Below are 16,281 nucleotides of genomic sequence, written 5' to 3'. Positions count from 1 at the left end.
AAAACTGCCAGTTGTTTGGGAACTAAATCCAGTGTAAAGAGTGATCTATTTAAGCCCACTGAAATTCTCCAGTGCAGACGATGCAGACACATCAATTTTAGGTAAAGAAAAAAAAAAAAAAAAAAAACTTAAAATAACACAGATTAAATACAATAACTCATGCACGTTCAAATTCTCCACTGCCATAATGTTGACAGTTTTATTAAAATGCTACCATCCATGTCCTATGTGACGTCTGTTTTTATATTGTTTATCAACAGTAACGTTATACATATGTATATTGTTTGGATTAACTAGACGAGTAGACAGACATGAATGTTTATTCATAACCGTAATGAAGTAAATATTGTTAGCTGATACTAATTGCTAGCTAACAAGCTTGCTGGTGCTAAGTTGAGGTAATTTTTTTATAAATAATGTCCAAATATTTTTATTCAACCACCTATATATATATATATATATATATATATATATATATATATATATATATATATATATATATATATATATATATAGATATATATAGATAGATAGATAGATAGATAGATAGATAGATTACATCTAGGGACAGAAGAAAGGATGTGATGTTCAGAACATGGTAACAGTTATTATCAAAGTGGGAAGAGATGCACCCCGTTTGGCCAGGGGTGTTTTTAAACCACAAACAAGGTTTGAGAAGGAAAAAATCATTATGAAAATATAATTATATTTTCTTTAAAATGTTCTTCCTAACTTCAGGCCTTATTATCATTTCATATATAACTGTGATGTTCTGTAAAAACAACAAACTTTAAAATACTTTACTCTTACTGGTTGACATTTCCCAACACCACAGCAGTAATGATTTTACGAACTACTTTACTTCTTAAATCGATACTATTAGAGATAAAATTGCAACCATTCAGCCGTCAGCTACAGTATCACATCAGACAGTGCATTATAGACCCCCTGAGGAAGAGTTCCACTCATTCTCTACTATAGGAGAGGAAGAATTGTATAAACTTGTTCATCTAAACCAACAACATGTATGTTAGACCCTATACCATCTAAGCTCCTAAAAGAGGTGCTTCCAGAAGTCATAGGTCCTCTTTTGACTATTATTAATTCCTCATTGTCATTAGGATATGTCCCCAAAACTTTCAAACTGGCTGTTATTAAGCCTCTCATAAAAAAAAAAACACACAACTCGACCCCAAAGAACTAGTTAATTATAGACTAATCTCGAATCTCCCTTTAATGTCCAAGATACTAGAAAAGGTGGTATCCTCACAATTATATTCCTTCTTAGAGAAAAATGGTATATGTGAGGATTTCCAGTCAGGATTTAGACCGTATCATAGTACTGAGACTGCTCTCCTTAGAGTTACAAATGATCTGCTCTTATCATCTGATCGTGGGTGTATCTCTCTATTAGTATTATTGGATCTTAGTGCTGCGTTTGACACTATTGAACACAACATTCTTTTGCATAGACTTTAACACTTTGTTGGCATGAGTGGAAGTGAATTAGCATGGTTTAAATCATACTTACAGTATATGACCGCCATCAGTTCGTAGCAGTGAATGAAGATGTATCATATCGATCACAAGTGCAGTATGGAGTACCTCAAGGCTCAGTACTAGGGCTGCTACTCTTCACGCTTTATATGTTACCCTTGGGAGATATCATCAGGAAACATGTTGTTAGCTTTCACTGTTATGCTGATGATACTCAGCTCTATATTTCTTCGCGGCCCGGTGAAACACACCAATTTGAAAAACTTATTGAATGCAAAGTCGATATAAAAAATTGGATGACGAGTAATTTCTTACTGCTAAATTCAGAAAAAACAGAGATGTTAATTATAGGACCTAAAAACTCTGCTTGTAATAACCTAGAACACTAAGACTTGTTTTATTGGGTGATTGTTCTGCACGCTTAGTAAACAAACTACAGCTAGTCCAAAATGCAGCAGCAAGAGTTCTTACTAGAACCAGGAAGTATGACCATATTAGCCCGGTCCTGTCATCGCTGCACTGGCTCCCTGTCAAACATTGTATAGATTTTAAAATATTGCTTATTACTTATAAAGCCCTGAATGGTTTAGCACCTCGGTATTTGAATGAGCTCCTTTTACATTATACTCCTCTATGTCCGCTACGTTCTCAAAACTCTGGCAATTTCATAATACCTAGAATATCAAAATCAACTGCGGGTGGCAGATCCTTTTCCTATTTGGCGCCTAAACTCTGGAATAACCTACCTAACATTGTTCGGGAGGTAGACAAACTCTTGCAGTTTAAATCTAGATTAAAGACCCATCTCTTTAACCTGGCATACACATAACATACTAATATGCTTTTAATATCCAAATCCGTTAAAGGATTTTCAGGCTGCATTAATTAGGTAAACCGGAAACACTTCACATAACACCCTATGTACCTTCTACATCATTAGAAGAATGGCTGATAGAATTTTGACTGATTCTCTCTTGTTCCGAGGTCACCGTGGCCACCAGATCCAGTCTGTATCCAGACCAGAGGGTCACTGCAGTCACCCGGATCCAGTACGTATCCTGACTAGAGGATGACACGGGAGTGGATTTTCACTCCTGTCCCGTCCCACTCCCATAGAAAGAAATCTTGTCCCGTCCCACTCCCAGACCAAAGTTAAAAAAATAATCCCATCCCATCCCGCTCCTGGTAAATTGACTCCCACTCCCATCCCGCTCCTGTTTAAACTGATTCCCACTCCTGTACCGCTCCCATATATTTTTTTTCTTCAATTAGTGTTTAGTTAATACATAGAATTTGATTTAATCTGCTCTCCATCCTGTTTTAGACCAGCTACTGACGCCTGTTTCTAGATTTTCTCCAGAAAATGGAAGACAGCAAATAAAAGAAAAACAGTACATAGTTCACACCATGTGTACAATAGTTTAATAAACCCAAACAGCACATAAAGCTTCATTTTACTCATTTATTGTTGAGTAAACAATACATTTATAGTTTACATTTATAGTTTTTTTAAATTACATGTTAACGATTTTCAAAAGGTCTGTGGTTACAGCATGGTCCCTAGTCTGCATGAAAGGAAGAAGAATATTTTTAATGGGCCACAAAATATCTTACATGTAAAAAAGATTACCAGTTTAGAATATGGAGATATTATGGCGTTTAAAAATTGTAAGGAAAATCTGGTGTTTAGGGTTTAGAATTTATAGATCACAGACTACTGCGTGAGAGGTACAATTTATGTATAAAAATAGTGCAGCTGTCACACACCTGGACTCATTTAATGTGTTTTTGCCCGTGACCCAGTTTCTGTCTTTCCGTGTTTGATTAGTTCCCAGGTGTGTCCATTATCTTCCTCATGTGTTCCAGAGCTTGCTCCTTATGACCTTCAGAGACTGTATACAGCTCACCCTCAGTCGCAGGAGTGTGGGCAGGGCTTTCCTCCACGCCCTCGATCTCCACGAGGACTCCCACGATGCACGGTGTTGCCGGCTCACACACCTGGTCAGTCGCGCTCTCGAGATCCTGTTCCCTGTCAATGGATTGCTCGGGCTCTGCGGCTGCGGTGGGCTCTGGCTCCGTGTGGCGTGATGGTGGCTGGCTGGTCTCTGGGTCGGGAGTGGGGCTGGCGAGGTCCTCTATGGGGCAGACGGTGAGAGGTGACCCATTTCTCGCCAGAGTCCACTCCACGAATGCGGCGAAATCCTCTCGAGGACCATCTTCGGACGACAACGCTCTGCATTTGGAGTTCAGGCTGGTGTTGTAGAAGGTGCAGAGCGCGTTGTCCGGGTAGCTGGTGGCATTAGCTAATAGAATAAACTGTCTGGTATGGTCCTCGAGAGAACGTCCTTCCTGCTTCAGCGTTGTCGTCCGAAGATGGTCCTCGAGAGGATTTCGCCGCATTCGTGGAGTGGACTCTGGCGAGAAATGGGTCACCTCTCACCGTCTGCCCCATAGAGGACCTCGCCAGCCCCACTCCCGACCCAGAGACCAGCCAGCCACCATCACGCCACACGGAGCCAGAGCCCACCGCAGCCGCAGAGCCCGAGCAATCCATTGACAGGGAACAGGATCTCGAGAGCGCGACTGACCAGGTGTGTGAGCCGGCAACACCGTGCATCGTGGGAGTCCTCGTGGAGATCGAGGGCGTGGAGGAAAGCCCTGCCCACACTCCTGCGACTGAGGGTGAGCTGTATACAGTCTCTGAAGGTCATAAGGAGCAAGCTCTGGAACACATGAGGAAGATAATGGACACACCTGGGAACTAATCAAACACGGAAAGACAGAAACTGGGTCACGGGCAAAAACACATTAAATGAGTCCAGGTGTGTGACAGCAGCGTGACATAACTGGCGGAGCTCCTCCATGACCAGCAGTTTTATTTTCTCATACTCCCTTTCTACGTGACGGGAAACTGTGCGTGCACATGGCAGTATGTCTTCCACCTGCACGTTACTTCCATATTTGGCTCCAATGTCGAGCAGCTCCTGTGATACATTGGTAAAGCCTTTCCCCTCTACCACAGAAAAGGGTCTGAGATCTTGGCTGCACATGCAAGCAATTTTGTCGGTCAGACGAGACTTGAGACCTGACGGCAATTTTCGCTTGATGAACGAAGCGATGCTTGGCTGATTCTTGCCTTGCCAGTGTGCCTCTTCAGACCGCTCGTCCCTGAATCACTTGCGTACTTGACTAAGACTAAGCATGTCTAACAAGCAGTGTACATCGTGCTATCACCGTCACATTCTACTTTCATAAACTTAATTAATATTTCAGACTTTCCGAACAGTTCTTTGAACATAATAGACATGTCATTACTTATGACTTTGCGCTGTAAATCATTTTTTGCCACATCGACTTCTCCGCGGCTGTTAGCTCTCTCCATCACTGCTCTTTGAATTCCGGCTGGAAGCCATGACAAAAAGCACTGATGGCTTCTGGGACGGCTGGGTCGTGTAGTTATTTTTTAATTGTGTCACATTGTAGGCGTATTAAAAGGAAACTACAAAATGGTGCATTTACTTTTTTCTTTTTTTGTCGTCTTTGCTATTGGTTGATTCCCGCTCCCGTCTGCTCCCGTTAACCATTTATCCTGTACCGTCCAAATCCCGTGATTAATAGCAAAGGTGACTCCCATCCTGCAGGAATCCCACGGGAATCCCGTGACCCGTGGGATTCCCGAAAAAATGTCAGCCTCTAATCCAGACATGATGGTGGATCAGCACCTAGAAAGGACCTCTACTGCCCTGAAAGACAGCGGAGACCAGGACAACTAGAGCCCCAGATACAGATCCACTGTAAAGACCTTGTCTCAGAGGACCACCAGGACAAGACCACAGGAAACAGATGATTCTTCTGCACAATCTGACTTTGCTGCAGCCTGGAATTGAAGTACTGGTTTCGTCTGGTCAGAGGAGAACTGGCCCCCCAACTGAGCCTGGTTTCTCCCAAGGTTTTTTTCTCCATTCTGTCACCGATGGAGTTGTGGTTCCTTGCCGCTGTCGCCTCTGGCTTGCTTAGTTGGGGTCACTTCATCTACAGCGATATCATTGACTTGATTGCAGATAAATGCACAGACACTATTTAAACTGAACAGAGATGGCATAACTGAATTCAATGATGAACTGCCTTTAACTATCATTTTGCATTATTGACACACTGTTTTCCAAATTAATGTTGTTCAGTGCTTTGACGCAATGTATTTTGTTTAAAGCACTATATAAATAAAGGTGATTGATTGATTGATTGGTGAAGATCATATGGTCATCTCTGTTTTCTCTCGGGTAAATCACAGTGTAAACTTCACAGTTAACATCACTCTCATCAGTGTAGTCCATATCAACAACAAAAATATATCTTGACTCCATATAGTGGTTATTTTGGAAAAAATCACAGGTATTTTGAACAGTAGGATTATAAAAACTAGGATATGTGCTAATATAAAATTAAATTAAGTAGCCTATATAAAATTGCAAACATCTATCTTTCAGTACTTTTTTACTTAAGTACATAAAAAATCGAGTTCTTTTGTACTTTCACATTAGTAAAAAAAAAAAAAAAAAACTTTTACTCTTACTGGAGTAATATTTTATTATATGTATCTGTACTTTTACTCAAGTACTTGATTTGTGTTCTTCCTCCACAACTGCTACTAACAAGGGCTCAAGGACGAGCAGACAGCGCCATTCAGCTCAGAACGCAGCCGAGCCCTGGACTCTGATAGTGGGTGACTCTATTATCAGAAACATCCGTAGCAGGACTACAAACAACATGCTGCCTTCCTCAAGCAATGGTCTCTGTGATGTGAACAAGGAATATGTAAATCAAATATGTTTTCACGGTTGCTTGGGCTGAACACATGGCTACAAAGATCTTGTAATATAAAAGGAGTGAATTTCATCGACAACTTCAATCTTTTCTGGGGCCATAGACAATTTTTTTTACATTTTAGCCAGCACTCCGACGCCCTCGTCCTGAAAGCCCCTAAACTTGCGGGACAAATTTAATCTTGACAATCTATGTATCATTATAAAGATCTAAGCCTCAAGCATCAACGACAGATCGCTGTTTTTCAATGGAAATCGTATAAAGACTGTATTTGCTACATTTGTGTAAGCAGTACACATAAAAACATGAGCAATGGAAATGCTGTACATACCAGATCTGTCGTAATAACGAGTCATAAACACATCCACAGCTGTAAATCCCAGTTTAGTTGGAAAGGTAAGGGTCCATTGAACGACATCTCATGAAGCACGTTTAGTCCAATGAAGCAATAATGTTGTAATATGGATCATAATTCCTTTGTTTACGCTTCAGTTCTTCAGCGACAGAACTGTTTGTGTCCATTATGGAATAACTCATGGTCAGAAAATACGTCTTTGTAGTTAAAAAACGGCATGGTTTTGCAGTGTACAGTGTCACAAACAGAATGAGAGGATCCACCGGAAAAAAGAATTAATGAAAGATAGGCGAAATATAGTATATTTGAATTTTGGCGCTCTGACGCACCTGTCAGCTGATGGAGGCGGAACTTATGGCGATCGCCTTTTTCTTTGTTTCTTTTATTTTTCAACAGTTTTTATATATGTTAGAGTGTGTTTTATGTTGAATGTGAATGTATCTGCATGATTACCATCTGTTTGAGTGCAAATCAGCCCAAATCAGCTCGCAATTACTGTATAATCATGGCTATACAAGTGAACGCGTCTATATGAATAGAGAGAGTGGATTATTTACTATATGGCGCATGTGTGTTATTCCCATCTGTATAAGTGGCCATCAGCACATCAGCACTTATTTGCATCGTAATTCATTGTAAATGCTGCATTTCTAGCAATCTCAGGATTTTATGTAATTGGCAAACAAAGTTACATCTTTTTTTATTTTTCTTATTTTTCTTACTCAAATTATTCTTATTGTATTTTTCTATTGCTCAAATAAATCACTTATATGATGTCTAAGTTTCTGTCTAGTGTTTTATAATTGAAAAAAAAAAAACTATGCAGTGGTATGTTTACTGACTAAATAGTTTGTAGATTTATTCTTAAATTTATACCCACATCAATGGCATAATTTCCAAAAACTATTAATTTGGTTTTATTTAAATTAAGGGTTAACTTATTAGAATCAAAAAACTTTGTTAACAATGATAATTGTTTTTCTACTATATCTATCAATGCTTCAAAATTTTTACCAAAACTAAGCATGCTGGTGTCATCAGCAAATAAAATAAGGTTTGATGTTTTTGAAACTAAACAATTTGCATAAACATAATTTGCTGTTATACTCCATATAACTCCATATACAAGCCAGAAACTAAGCCTTTTTTTGCACAGGCCTATCTAAAGGGTTAATGGTCCCATCTAGTGATCAACTGTATAAAAAATAAAAAAATAAAAATAAAAATAAATACATTTTACCTCTTCCCAAAAGGGAAAACCACAAACAATCAACAATGCACGATTATATGTTGTCATGGCTTTGCAATCAAAAAATGTCATTATAATGGAAGTCAATGGGGCAAAAACTGCCAACAACAAACTAAGGAGAAATGTCTGGAAATTAAGGAGAAAAAAAATTAATCTATTGCTGCACAAAACTAAAAATGCATCGAAGCCAATGTTGCTACTAATCTTTGACATGCTCAAGACTGTTATAAAAAGTTTTTTATAAGTGTTTTTTTCCCCCAAATCAGTGACATAATTTATGAACTTGGCAATTAAAGAGATAAAATCTTGGATTTTTTTTTTTTAGTTGGTAGTTTTAATCTGACACATTTTTACAGCAGTTTAGGGATGTAGAGGTCCTTCCTAGGTGCTGATCCACCATCTGGTCTGGATACGTATTGGATCCGGGTGACAGTAGTGACCCTCTGATCAGGATACAGACTGGATCTGGTGGCTAGGGTGACCTCGGAATAAGAGAGAAACAGACTAATATTAGCGTAGATGCCATTATTCTAATGATGTAGCAAGTACATCGGGTGGTATGGAAAGTGTTCCCGGTTCTGGTTTACCTAATTAATGCAGCCTAAAATATCCTTTGGATTTGGATATTAAAAGCATATTAGTATGTTATGTGTAAGCCAGGTTAAAGAGATGTGTCTTTAATCTAGATTTAAACTGCAAGAGTGTGTCTGCCTCCCGAACAATGTTAGGTAGGTTATTCCAGAGTTTAGGCGCCAAATAGGAAAAGGATCTGCCGCCCGCAGTTGATTTTGATATTCTAGGTATTATCAAATTGCCTGAGTTTTGAGAACGTAGCAGACATAGAGGATTATAATGTAAAAGGAGCTCATTCAAATACTGTGAATACTTTAAGCAATATTTTAAAATCTACACAATGTTTGATAGGGAGCCAGTGCAGTGTTGACAGGACCGGGCTAATATGGTCATAATTCCTGGTTCTAGTAAGAACTCTAGCTGCTGCATTTTGTACTAGCTGTATTTTGTTTACTAAGCGTGCAGAACAACCACCCAATAAAGCATTACACAATAATCTAACCTTGAGGTCATAAATGCATGGATTAACATTCCTGCATTTGACATTGAGAGCATAGGCCGTAATTTATGTATATTTTTGAGATGGAAAAATGCAATTTTACAAATGCTAGAAACGTGGCTTTCTAAGGAAAGATTGCGATCAAATAGCACACCTAGGTTCATAACTGATGATGAAGAATTGACAGAGCAGCCATCAAGTCTAAGACAGTGTTCTAGGTTATTACATGCAGAGTTTTTAGGTCCTGTAATTAACACCTCTGTTTTTTTTTTTTTTTTCAGAATTTAGCAGTAAGAAATTACTCATCATCCAGTTTTTTATATCGACTATGCATTCCATTAGTTTTTCAAATTGGTGTGTTTCACCGGGCCGCGAAGAAATATAGAGCTGAGTATCATCAGCATAACAGTGAAAGCTAACACCATGTTTCCTGATGATATCTCCCAAGGGTAACATATAAAGCATGAAGAGTAGTGGCCCTTGTACTAAGCCTTGAGGTACTCCATACTGCACTTGTGATCGATATGATACATCTTCATTGACTGCTATGAACTGATGGCAGTCATTTATGTACGATTTAAACCATGCTAATGCACTTCCATTAATGCCAACAGTGTTCAAGTCTATGCAAAAGAATGTTTTGGTCAATTGTATCAAACGCAGCACTAAGATGCAATAAAACTAATCGAGAGATACAACAGCGATCAGATGATAAGAGCAGGTCATTTGTAAGTCTAAGGAGAGCAGTCTCAGTAAGGTATCTTGGTATCTAGTATCTTGGACAGAAAAGAGAGATTCAAGATTGGTCTATAATTAACTAGTTATTTGGGGTCAAGTTGTGGTTTTTTGATGATAGGCTTGATAACTGCCAGTTTGAAGGTTTTGGGGACATATCCTAATGACAATGAGGAATTAATAATAGTCAGAAGAGGATCTATGACTTTTGGAAGCACCTCTTTTAATAGCTTAGATGGTATAGGGTCTAACATACATGTTGTTGGTTTAGATGATTTAACAGGTTTATACAATTCTTCCTCTCCTATAGTAGAGAATGAGTGGAACTGTTCCTCAGGGGGTCTATAGTGCACTGTCTGATGCGATACTGTAGCTGACGGCTGAATGGTTGCAATTTTATCTCTAATAGTATCGATTTTAGTAGTAAAGTAGTTCATAAAGTCATTACTGCTTTGATGTTGGGAAATGTCAACACTTGTTGAGGCTTTATTTTTCGTAAATTTTTCGTTAATTTAGCCACTGTATTGAATAAATACCTGGGGTTATGTTCATCTATAAAGACAGCCTTCATGCTTTTGATGTGAAACTAGCCACAGCTAGACAGAATTTCTTCTCAAACCTTATAAACAGTAACTTAGATAACACTCGTACTCTTTTTGCCACTGTTGAGAGTCAGATTCCCAGTGAAATGCTCTCAGACAGCAAATGCAATGAGTTTGCATCCTTTTCTGAGAAGGCCAGTACACCTCCAGCTCCATCACCCTGAACGTAGGAGCCCCACAGGGCTGTGTCCTGAGTCCCCTGCTCTACTCTCTCTACACACATGACTGTGTGTCTTCGCACAGCTCCACATCCATTATCAAATTTGCTGATGATACTGTGGTTCTGGGCCTCATTCACAACAATAATGAGACCGCATACTTGGATGAGGTAGAGAAATTGACAGCGCGGTGCCAGGACAACTGTCTCTATCTGAATGTGAGCAAAACTAAAGAACTGATTGTGGACTTCAGGAAGAGACAGCAGCAGCCCTATACTCCTCTTATGATCAGCGGGACCCCTGTGGAGAGGGTGAGCAGCTTCAAGTACCTTGGTGTAAACATCTCTGAGGACCTGACTTGGACTACTCACATTCAAACACAGGTTAATAAAGCCAGACAAAGACTGTACCATCTGTGACAGCTGAGTGTAACGATAAAATCTCCATACTCATCGGGAAGAAGGAGGCGGGAACCGGCGCACAATCAAAAATCACTTTAATTATTCAAAATAAACAAAACAGCGCATCAGCCCCTCACGGCGACTGACGCGCACAAATAAAAGCCAATGTCCCATAATGTCCCAGGCCTGGTCCTCTCTCGTCCTTCACTATAGTCGCTCCAGTTTTATATCCTTCCATCTCCTACGTGGGACTCGATACCAGCGGTGGGGCACAGGTGCAGCTCATCTCCAATCACTACACCTGGCCTCACTCCTCGTTCCCACGCCTCTCGGCCCCGCCCCACTCGCCACACTGAGGAAATTCAGGGTCTCACCAGCAATCCTGAAAACTGTCTATTCTGGGGCTATAGAAAGTGTATTGACTTATTGTATCTCAGTGTGGTATGGGAACAGCTCCAATCAAGAATGCAAAGCCCTGCAGAGAGTTGTGCGCTTAGCTGAGCGCATTTCAGGGTCCGCTCTCCCCTCTCTGCAGTACATCTACCTCAAACGCTGCAGAAGTAGAGCTGCAAAAATCATCAAAGACTCCACCCACCCCAGTAATCATATTTTCACTTTGCTGCCATCTGGTAAGCGCTACCGTAGCCTGATGGCAAAAACCGAGAGACTCAGGAGGAGTTTCTTCCCTCAGGCCTTCAGGCTCTTAAACTCTAAACCAGCTTCTTAACATCCTCATGCCTCCACTTAATGTTCACTTTATCTTTTTACTTTATTCACTACCTCACATAGACACACTGACAGTGTCACCCTGTTTTGCACAATTGCTTCTTGTACATTCCTGTGTATCTTAATATTTAAGACTACAGTTTACAGTCATGCACATTATTTTGCGTTCTATATTTAATTCTACAATATAATTTTTTTATATTTTATTCTTATATTTTTATTGTTTACTTTTATTTCATTCTTACATAGCTATATTTATGTATATTTTCATCTGTGTTGTTTTCTTTAATAATTGCACTGTCCATGGAGCGGACCTGACTCACATTTCACTGCTGGTTATATGTGCTATATATAATTTTGTATGTGACGAATAAAAATCTTGAATCTCTTGAATCTTGAATCATCAATATCAGGAAGGCGATTAGCACATCCTCAAGTAATGTAGAGGTCAGACAGATTAAGCTACTATGTCTATTTTTAAAGCAACTGATAGCAAAATTCTGGAAGACATAGTGGAGTACCTAAAATCGTCAACCTGCTATCTTGACACACTTCCCGCATCATTTTTCAAAAGTGTGTTTAACTTCTTAGAAGCAGATTTTTTAGAAGTGGTGAATGCCTCACTTCTTTCTGGGACATTTCCAAACTCCTTAAAAACTGCAGTTGTTAAGCCCCTCCTGAAAAAGAGCAATCTTGATAACACCATTTTGAGCAATTTTAGACCAATATCTAATCTTCCTTTTTTAGGCTAAATTATAGGAAAGGTAGTTTTTAATCAGCTGAATAAACACTTAAACTCAAATGGATACCTGAATAATTTTCAATCTGGTTTTTGACCACATCACAGCACAGAGACAGCACTCATTAAGATAATAAATTATATTTGCCTAAATTGTGACTCTGGCAAAATATCGGTGCTGGTATTGCTAGATCTCAGTGCTGCGTTTGACACTGTCAATCATAACATACTACTAGAGAGACTGGAAAACTGGGTCGGGCTTTCTGAGATGGTACTCAAGTGGTTCAGGTACTTAGAAGGGAGAGGCTATTATGTGAGTCTAGGAGAGCATAAGTCTTAGTGGACGTTCATGACATGTGGAGTCCCACAAGGGTCAATTCTTGCACCGCTCTTGTTTAGCCTGTATATGCTCCCACTAAGTCAAATACTGAGAAAGAACCAAATTGCCTATCACAGCTATGCTGATGATACCCAGGTTTACCTAGCCTTATCTCCAAATGACTACAGCCCCATTGTCTCCCTCTGCCAATACATTGATGAAATTAATAGTTGGATGTGCCAGAAATTTCTTCAGTTAAACAAGGAAAAAACTGAAGTAATTGCATTTGGAAACAAAGATGAAGTTTTCAAGGTGAATGCATACCTTGACTCTAGGGGTAAAACAAATAAAAATCAAGTCGGGAATCTTGGTGTGATTCTGGAGACAGACCTTTTTTACAGATTTTCTGTAGTCATGTCAAAGCAGTGACTAAATCAGCATACTATCTTTTAAAAAACATTGCAAGAATTAGATGTTTTGTTTCCAGCCAAGACTTGGAGAAACTTGTCCATGCCTTTATCACCAGCAGGGTCGACTATTGTAATGGGCTCCTCACCGGCCTTCCCAAAAGACCATTAGACAGCTGCAGCTCATCCAGAACGCTGCTGCCAGGATTCTGACTAGAACCAGAAAATCTGAGCATATCACACCAGTCCTCAGGTCCTTACACTGGCTTCCAGTTACATTCAGGATTGATTTGAAAGTACTTTTACTCGTATACATATTGAAAAATATATTGCAGATATGCTCACTGATTATAAGCCTAAGAAACCACTCAGATCACTAGAATCGAGTCAGTTAGAAATACCAAGGGTTCACACAAAACAAGGGGAGTTATAATGCCGCCCACAGTTGGAATCAGCTTCCAGAAGAGATCAGATGTGCTAAAACACTAGTCACATTTAAATCTAGACTTAAAATGCATCTGTTTAGCTCTGCATTGTCTGAACTGATTGCACTATATTTTCACTGTTTTTTTTTTTTTTTTTTTTTTTTTATGTAAAATCATTTTCTGATTTAAATTCATTTTAAATAAGTAATTTGTTTTTATAATTTTAAAAGTTTTAAAATTGCTTGTTTTCTTCTTGTTATTATTTTTCTTCATCATTATTTTACTTTCTTTTATGTAAAGCACTTTGAATTACCATTGTGTACGAAATGTGCTATATAAATAAACTTGCCTTGCCTTGCATAAGATTGATTACTGGATCTGCTTGCAAGCAATGTTTAAAATGATGCCACCATTCTAAATTACTGCTTGTACTACACAAAGTAGTACACATGTGAATGCTGGGATGTTCCTGGCTAGCTTGTCGAGTTCTCTGGGAGTCACAGCATGCACTGCAGCAGGGATGCTTTGAAGGGACCCCCTACTCTCTGTGGTTGCTGGAGGTATTATGGTTCTGTCTACTAAGTTGTTAAGCAGAAAGTGCTGGCTCGTCCCTCGTAGTTTGGCTCGTCCCATGTAGCAAGCCTGAGGGAATTTGCACTGCTGAGCAAGGGTGAGGGAGTAGAGTAACTCTCCCACTGTGGTTCCTTTTGCAGCCTATAAGACTACCTGAGTTCCATCTGTACAGGTCAAGTTCGTCTTGAATTTTGTCCAGCTTTTCCAGGTCCTCCAGGAGAAGAAACAGTCGAGCAACATAGAAGGACAGCAGCTTGTGAGTGTTTTGTCTTGTTTTCTCATCAGACTAGTGTGTGATCATCATTGCTAGGAAAGTTTTGGTTTAAATTGTGTGTGTCTTACCGTGGTTAATACGTGCTGAAAGTGGCGCTTGGTTTTGCGTTTGCCTATCGCGGGACTGCCTGGTTTCGATCTGCTAAATAGTGAGGCGTGTCCAGCTGACTTCAATCACAGGTAATCAGGCTAATACAAAGCACTAGGTTTCACCGCGGCAGCGGTCGCGGCAACCCTCGTGTGAACCCTCCTCGTGTGAAGACCGATGAGTGTAAAGACAATCGACTCTACCTGTGCGACTCCACAGAGCAAGGACACCGACAGGGCACCTGAGTATTGCTTCTCTCTTTTTTTGCACTCTTTGTATAGTTTGTTCTCAAATATATCTTACACTTGTAGTCACTATGTGCTTTCAGATCTCTACTATCACTACTAACACTCGGAGAGCACGCTATGTACGTCGCAGGAAGGCCTGTCTGACAAACCTACGCCATGTCCCTCTGACCTCTACTACTATGCTCTCTATTCCAGTCGGTCTCTGGAACTGCCAGTCTGCAGTTAACAAAGCAGACTTCATTTCCTCTATTGCTACCCATTCCGGTCTCAACCTCATGGCACTGACAGAGACTTGGATCAAACCTGAAGATACTGCCACCCCTGCAGCCCTCTCTACTAATTTCACTTGTTCCCACACTCCTCGTACCACTGGGAGGGGTGGAGGTACCGGTCTCCTTATAACCAAAGAATGGAAATTTGAACTTCAGCCATCACCTACAGGTACTGGTTCATTTGAATCACATGCCATTACTGTAACCCACCCTGTTAAAATCCACTTTGTGGTCATTTATCGTCCTCCAGGTCAACTGGGAAACTTCTTGGAGGAGTTGGATGTGCTGCTATCAAACTTTCCTGAAGATGGTACTCCTCTGGTACTGCTTGGCGACTTCAACATCCACTTAGATAAACCCCAGGCTGCTGACTTCAAAACTCTGCTCACCTCATTTGATCTCAAGCTAATGTCCACTACAGCGACTCACAAATCGGGCAACCAACTTGACCTCATCTACACGCGTGGTTGCTCTGTGGACACCTCTTCAGTTGCTCCACTGCACACCTCTGATCACTTCCTCATTACTGCTAACCTAGCACTTACTCCTGAAGTGGCACACACTCCAACGCAGGTCACCTTTCGACGGAACCTACGCTCACTCTCTCCATCTCGCCTATCTGCTGTGGTTTCATCCTCTCTTCCACCTTTCTCTCAGTTTTCTGCTCTGGACACGAACAGTGCTACGGACACTCTTTGCTCCACTTTAACATCTTGCTTGGACAACTTTTGCCCACTGTTGTCTAGACCAGCACGCACTGCCCCATCTGCCCCCTGGCTGTCCGAGGTTCTCCGTGAACATCGCTCTAAACTCAGGGCTGCAGAGAGGAAATGGCAGAAATCGAAAAACTCTACGGATCTCAGTGTGTATCAATCACTCCTCTCTTCCTTCTCTGCAAAGGTCTTAACAGCTAAAACATCCTACTACCACAACAAAATTAACAGCTGCTGTGACGCTCGGACACTATTCAAGACTTTCTCTTCTCTTCTTAATCCGCCGCCTCCACCTCCTCCATCGACTCTTACAGCGGACGACTTTGCAACTTTCTTCACAAATAAGATGAGATCCATCAGTGAACAATTCTTCACACCTCAGACTGAGGAAAACTTCACAATGACTGATGCACACTCTTTATCCCCTTCTCCCCACTCTCAGAGATGGACGTCTCCAAAATTCTCCTCTCCAATCATCCTACTACTTGTCCACTTGATCCTATCCCCACTCACCTCCTTCAAGCGATCTCTTTTTCAGTCATACCTTCACTTACTCACATTATCAACTCCTCTCTTCAATCTGGAACATTTCCCTTAGCATTCAA

This window comes from Carassius auratus, chromosome 2, assembly GCF_003368295.1.
Source record: "Carassius auratus strain Wakin chromosome 2, ASM336829v1, whole genome shotgun sequence".
In the NCBI taxonomy this organism is placed as follows: Eukaryota; Metazoa; Chordata; class Actinopteri; order Cypriniformes; family Cyprinidae; genus Carassius; species Carassius auratus.
This window is presented reverse-complemented; position numbering follows the sequence as displayed.